Source organism: Amblyomma mixtum, chromosome 3 (genome assembly GCF_055824585.1).
Source record: "Amblyomma mixtum isolate Tamu chromosome 3, ASM5582458v1, whole genome shotgun sequence".
Lineage (NCBI taxonomy): Eukaryota > Metazoa > Arthropoda > Arachnida > Ixodida > Ixodidae > Amblyomma > Amblyomma mixtum.
Window position 1 is genome coordinate 63,464,036 of NC_143014.1, and position 6,000 is coordinate 63,470,035.

Genomic DNA, 6,000 nt, shown 5'->3' on the forward strand with positions numbered 1-6,000 from the left:
GACATTTATGCGCCTGCGATCCATGTCAGTTTTCGCGTATTTTCACCTGTGTGCTAACCACCAATATCGTTTTGAGGCGTCCGTAGCCAGAATTACTGTGTATGAGGAGGGCAATTTAGGAAAAAAAAAAGAGGAGGGGGAAAAAAACTGGCGATCCCGAACATGATATGCAATATAGGGATAGAATGTGAACTTCTTTTATGACCCACTCTTCGGTTGACGCATGTCGCACATTCTATGACGAGACATATAGATGCTGCCAGCCACACACTCGGAACCGGTCTAGCGCAGATGTTTAGGGAGGCGCTCGTCCGCCTTTCTTCTTCAACCTCAAAAAAAAAAAAAAAAGATCGTGAGCGGCCATACAGTGCAGCTTTTGCCAAGGCAGTGGAGCGGTTCTCGGCTTCGGCGTCAAACCCGCGTCGCATTCCAGTTTACGATGAAGCTTGCTGGCTCTTGAACCGCCCAATCCCGCCACTACATGCAGCACTACTGCCGGCGAACTCGTGGACGCGGTTCGTGTATAAATAGTTAGCGGTCTAATTCACGCTGCGCCTAGATTACGCCACTGCAGGAATGCATGCGTGCTGTTCAATATTTTCATCTCATGCATACGCATGGAACAACACAAGGAAGGTTTTCACCAAAAGAAAACTTTATGCATTTTGTTTCGTTGTGTCATTTGTAAGCACCTAGAGACTACGTAGCATGTACGGCATGTCTACTAAGAATCATCGCCTGTTATCGGCGTCTCGGCGCAAACATTTGTTTCAATTACATTTGTTTTCCAGCTGTGTCACGCGACCCACGTGAGGTCGGTCTGGCGGAGGCAAGTAACAAGGACGCTAGCGTGTATAGGTATTTTATCTACACGACGAGCCAACCAGACACACAAAAACTATCCCAGTCGAAGGTGGGAACGCGGGCACAACAATCCCGCATGTGAGCACAGACATGAGCACGTGCGAGGGAGGCGATGAATGCGTCCTCGAATCACAAGGAAACACTCTGCGCGTTCAAAAAGCATAAAAACATGCAACGTTTTCAAGGAGTCCCTATTTGGTCATTTCGTAAGGGCATTGTGTCTTCGTAAGCGTTTGAAAATTGTCTTGCGTACGATGTTTTATAAGTCTTTGCTTCCCTCCTTGTGCTTCGCTGCGAACGAACTTACAATCAACGCTGTTGTTGTTGTCGCAGTAGTAACTGGTATACGAGCAAGCGCCCCTTTGCACAAGTTTCTTTGGCCTGCATGTGAGATAACAGGAAGGTATTGAGGATATCTGTCGCTGCTGAAGCTGCCGCATGGGCGGACGTGGTTTCTGCGACAGGCCTATTATTTCACCCTTTATTTTTTATTAACTCTAACAACCGCCTTCTGGCTGCTGCTGGCCCAAAAGACACGGGTTCGATGCCGTCCGCTGCGGTCGAATTTCGATGGAAGCGAAATCCTAAAGGCCCGTGTACTGTCCGATGTCAGTGCACGTTAAAGAATTCCAGGTGGTCGAAATTTCCGGAGCCCTTTATTACGGCGTCCCTCATAGCGTGAGTCGCTTTGGGACGTTAAAAACCCCCATAAACCATAAATCTTCTGGCCACACGCGGCAGTGATAGTGGTGCAATTGGAGTTAGCCATTTTCTCATGCTATAGGCAGAGGGGCGGACAACGGACGGAGGGACGTACGGACTCACGAACGGACAAAATTTGCTGACAAAGAGAGGTAAAAATGATACCCTTAAATACTTTCCTGAAAAAAAAAATACCACACACATCGCTCGCAGGATTCTGCTCAAGTTACAGCAGTCTGATGCAAAATGGCCGCCATGTATGAAAACCCTAATGTCACTAATATTTAATGCCTTCTACCGTAGGTTGATTGAAGCTTTGTGTCCAAGTGTTATTTTGTCTGGCATTTTTTTTTGTCGTCGTGCTGATTTGGCAATAAATTAAAAAAAAAAACGGGCTAACAGCCGAAAATTGTACGCGCAAATTTCGACCATGCCCACTCGAGCATTGTTCCTGCTCTCATGAGCAGCTTGCCTTGCTTCCAATCGACCTTCAAAAGGCCTTTGAGCGAGTCCGTCATTAATTTCTGTCTTCTCATCTAGAGCGTGTCATTTTTGGGTCTACTGTACTTAGAGAGATGAAACTTCGATACAGCAATCGTTCAACTCGCTTGATTGTCAATGGTCATCCCTCACAGCCCATGCCAATTCGGCAATCCGTGAAATAATGCTGTACAACGTCACCGCTACTCTTCGTCCTTTATCTGGACCCGATTTATCTCAGTGTCCTGCAGAACACTAACATTCATTGTTTTGCTATCTTGGGCAATGAAATCAAAGCGCTTGCCTGCGCTGATGACTTGGCTTTCTTCTGCATTGATAAGCCCAGCGTTGACAAAACTATAACCACGCAAGAACACTTTGGTATCGTCTCTGGCGCTCAGATAAATTCGTATAAACGTTCAGGTGTGTGGTTTTGTTCCTTGGCCTCAAAACCACCTCGTTAGGCGGGAATAGAATGGCCTTGTGGGCCCCTTAAATATCTGGGCGTCCCTCCTAACGCATTCAGTTTAAGTGCGCATTACTATTGCAAAAGAGTACTTTCTTCGGCAAGTCGGTACATGTTCATCAGGTAACGGCATAGCGCGACTGAGACGGTTTCCGGACGTTCAGCATTATGCTCAGACCTTGGTTCCGTATCGCGTTTCCATTTCTGGTCCAGCTCAAGCCTGAAACATGTTTTTGGCAACAAAAATACATTATGTTCTGCAGGTCCTTCACTGCGTTGGGCAGTACATCCAGCGTTTTCATCAAACATTTCCGACAATTATATGGTCAGGTCTCTTGTTCCCCTTTTTTTTTTTTGCGATAGTTCTCATCCCATTATCAAAAAATTTTTGCAGGTTAGCTTTATGAACCTGTTTTCCAGATTAGTCGCGTCTTCGAGATTTGCTGAACGTCCCTCTTTAATGGGATTTATGCAGGATGTTCGTGCTTTTGGTACGTTTTAGGACAGTCCAGTTTTCTATACTGCACTTATACTCTGTATCCCGCAAAAATCTCGACAAGGAATTGATTTGAGCTAGTTGGTACATGTTTCTTGTTGTACTCTTTTTCGTTGTCCTTTCGTTTAGCGCTGTTTTTTCCAAGAAAGGAATTGATACCGATGCTGTTTCCGCCTCTGCTGTGTCATTCTCTGTGCCTTTGTATGATGGGTTAACGTGATTGAGCGAAATACTGATTTCTCCTTCAACTAAAACCTTTTTCTTCAAACTACTCATCGAAGCATCCCCTGTTAAAACGTGTGTTAACTACCATCTGTGTGATGCGCCAGAAACCACAGAGCACTGCTTTATCTGCTGTAAAGATGTCGTTTTATTTTGGGACGCGCTCGAAAGGAAACTAAACAAGTACTTTGGTTTAAATCCATAAAGTCTAAGGTGCCTTACTGCCATTCCACATTATCACTGGTCATACGATATGATACTTTTGCTTGGCCTGCGTAGCTTGTGGAAAGCGCGTACGTTGGACCGGAGTGCTGACGCTGTTGTTTGGCCTAAAACACATTTCACTCAGATGATGCTCTAGCTCAAGAACATATCTGACGAAAGTAACTTTCAACAAGATTAGTATGCAATGTTGGTTTGCTGTGTTTGTTTTCCTCTCTTTTAGATGTTAATTCAGGTGGAAATGTGTTTATTTGCTTTGTGTTACGTCAGGGCAGCGTAGCCACTTGATGGCTGCTTTGCAAATATCCTCTTTACGTACCCTGTTCTTGTACATAAACGCCAGCTATAAATACCATGCTTAAAAAAAAAAAAAGTAGTGACGGCCGAATAACCTAAGGCGGCAGCGAACCACGCTACTGCCTCCACAGCGGCGTGGGTTCGAACCCTGCTTGGAACTCAAAGAGAGTATTTTTTTTTTCGGTGTAGTCAGCGACGTCGTTTCCTTTCATGTTAGGCGAAAGCACGCAGCCTCACCTCCGCAGTGTTTCGCGCCGCAGCCACTGTGAAGCGCTTTATCTTTACGTTCAGGCGGTCGACACACGTGCCCGGGAGTCTAGGTTCCAAAGCTACAGATGTTAAATGAAGACGCAAATATGATAGGACCTTGCATATAAGCCTAACCTGTGATCTACCATTAACCGGTGCGACTAACCGAAAACGCTACGAGTGGAAGTGCCGTTTTTGCGTGTATTTTTACTTCGCCCTATATATACGAAGAATGCCGCTGGGAGAGAGAGATAGAGACAATATTTTCTTCTTGCTGCCTGTGGACGCTGTTATGCCGGAGGTTTAATTTAATTTACAGCATGGTGTGTCCTTGGTTACAAAGGCACCGTTAATTTCTTTTTTTTTTCTATGAGTAATCACGACACGCGGCTGTAGTTATTAAAAATGCATACTGCAAGGGGAAATACGCCAAAACGATCGCCCCATTCTTTAATCGATAATTTTTGCTTAGAAGTTTAACACGCGCAAAAACGGATGACCCTCGTCTGGTAGTTAATTTCACTTTGCGTTTATCCGCCGTTAGAGAGTTTAGAGCTTAGGGAAAAAAAGAAGAGAAAAACTGCGCCGAAACTCCGGGTGGGCCATTTATTGTCTTTTCATCTATAAGCCGCGTTTTGAATTTAAGAGTGCAGTTATAATCAACACAAAGGGGCCGCTTGTCTCTACTTTACGGGCGTTGTTTAGGGCTGCGTGCGCATTAGATATTCTCCGCCGGTCGAGCAGTGTGACAGCGAAACCGTTGCTTTGCGTTATGGTTGCGTTACAAGGATGGTTACCCCTTGGAAATAAGGATTAAACGAAGAAATAACTCCGTCTCATTGAAAATGACAGTGCCCCTATTAAGGGGTAATAATTTAAACATAATTGTCGAGTTTGATAACGGAAATAGGTTTTAAATGTGAACTAAAAATTTATTAAAGGCCAGGTCAAAAAAGGCGTTCTTATTGAATTTTTCTTCCATCTGGCGAATCAGTTCTGGGAAAAGCCATTGTTCTCATCGTAGCTGCACTTTATAAGCTACCTGGTTCTAAACGCCATGACTTTAAAGAGGAATAGGAGTCAGAGAGGGAAAAAGAGGGGAGGGACTGAAACGGCCGTCGAAATCTTCGCCTCCTGAGCAGCCAACATACATATAAAAAGAAAACCAACCAGCGAGTCAAAATTTTTGCACTCACGGAACCACTGTGATTGGTGATAAGTGTTGCATAAAAATTCAATGGCAAGTCAAGTCTCTCTTAGTCGGGGCAAAGAAAGCAACTTAAAGGAATAAAGTCACAACCCACAGGAATGAAAGGCGAAGAAAAAAAATAAAAGAAGTAAAAAGCAGGGTGTGCAGAAGCCATATATTACGAGGTTACAACAACACAAAGCTGCATTACCTGAGAGAAACAAAAAGTCAGAAGTGAGGCAGCAAGTAGAGCCAGACGGGAAAGGGAGGAGTGGGGACAACTAATCGTGTTACACTCCTCAGCGATCGCACGGCGCGCGGTCGGAATTTCAGCCCCGCATGGCCCCGCCGTTACTCTTGTTCTTTTCGAGACGTCGTTTTTCACAGCTGCGTGCCTGCTTTTGTTCTACATTTTTCAACTCTGCACTTTACGCTCAAACTCCGGCGCGTGGGAGCATGCGGTAAAGCGAAGTACAACAAGGAAGCGCAAAATGACTGGGTCAAGCTATTAAAATGAGATGAACAGGTGCATGCGTGGCACGTGGCCAACGGTACTCGAGGTACCAACAAATTTCTAGTTGCTTCAGGTTCATTCTCGTTATCAACTTGGTTATGACTACGAGTTTGGTGTGACACTGCCGGAGCCACTCTAGACTAAAAAGAGGAATTTGCGGCCACAGGCCACGAGAAGCGCGACGCAGCAGGCTTTCAGGTGCCGCGCGATGTTGAATAAGGTTCCTCGTCCGTCTAAACCACCACATTATATACCTCTTACTTTAAACTGCAAAAAAATAAAAAAAATCATAGCCTCAT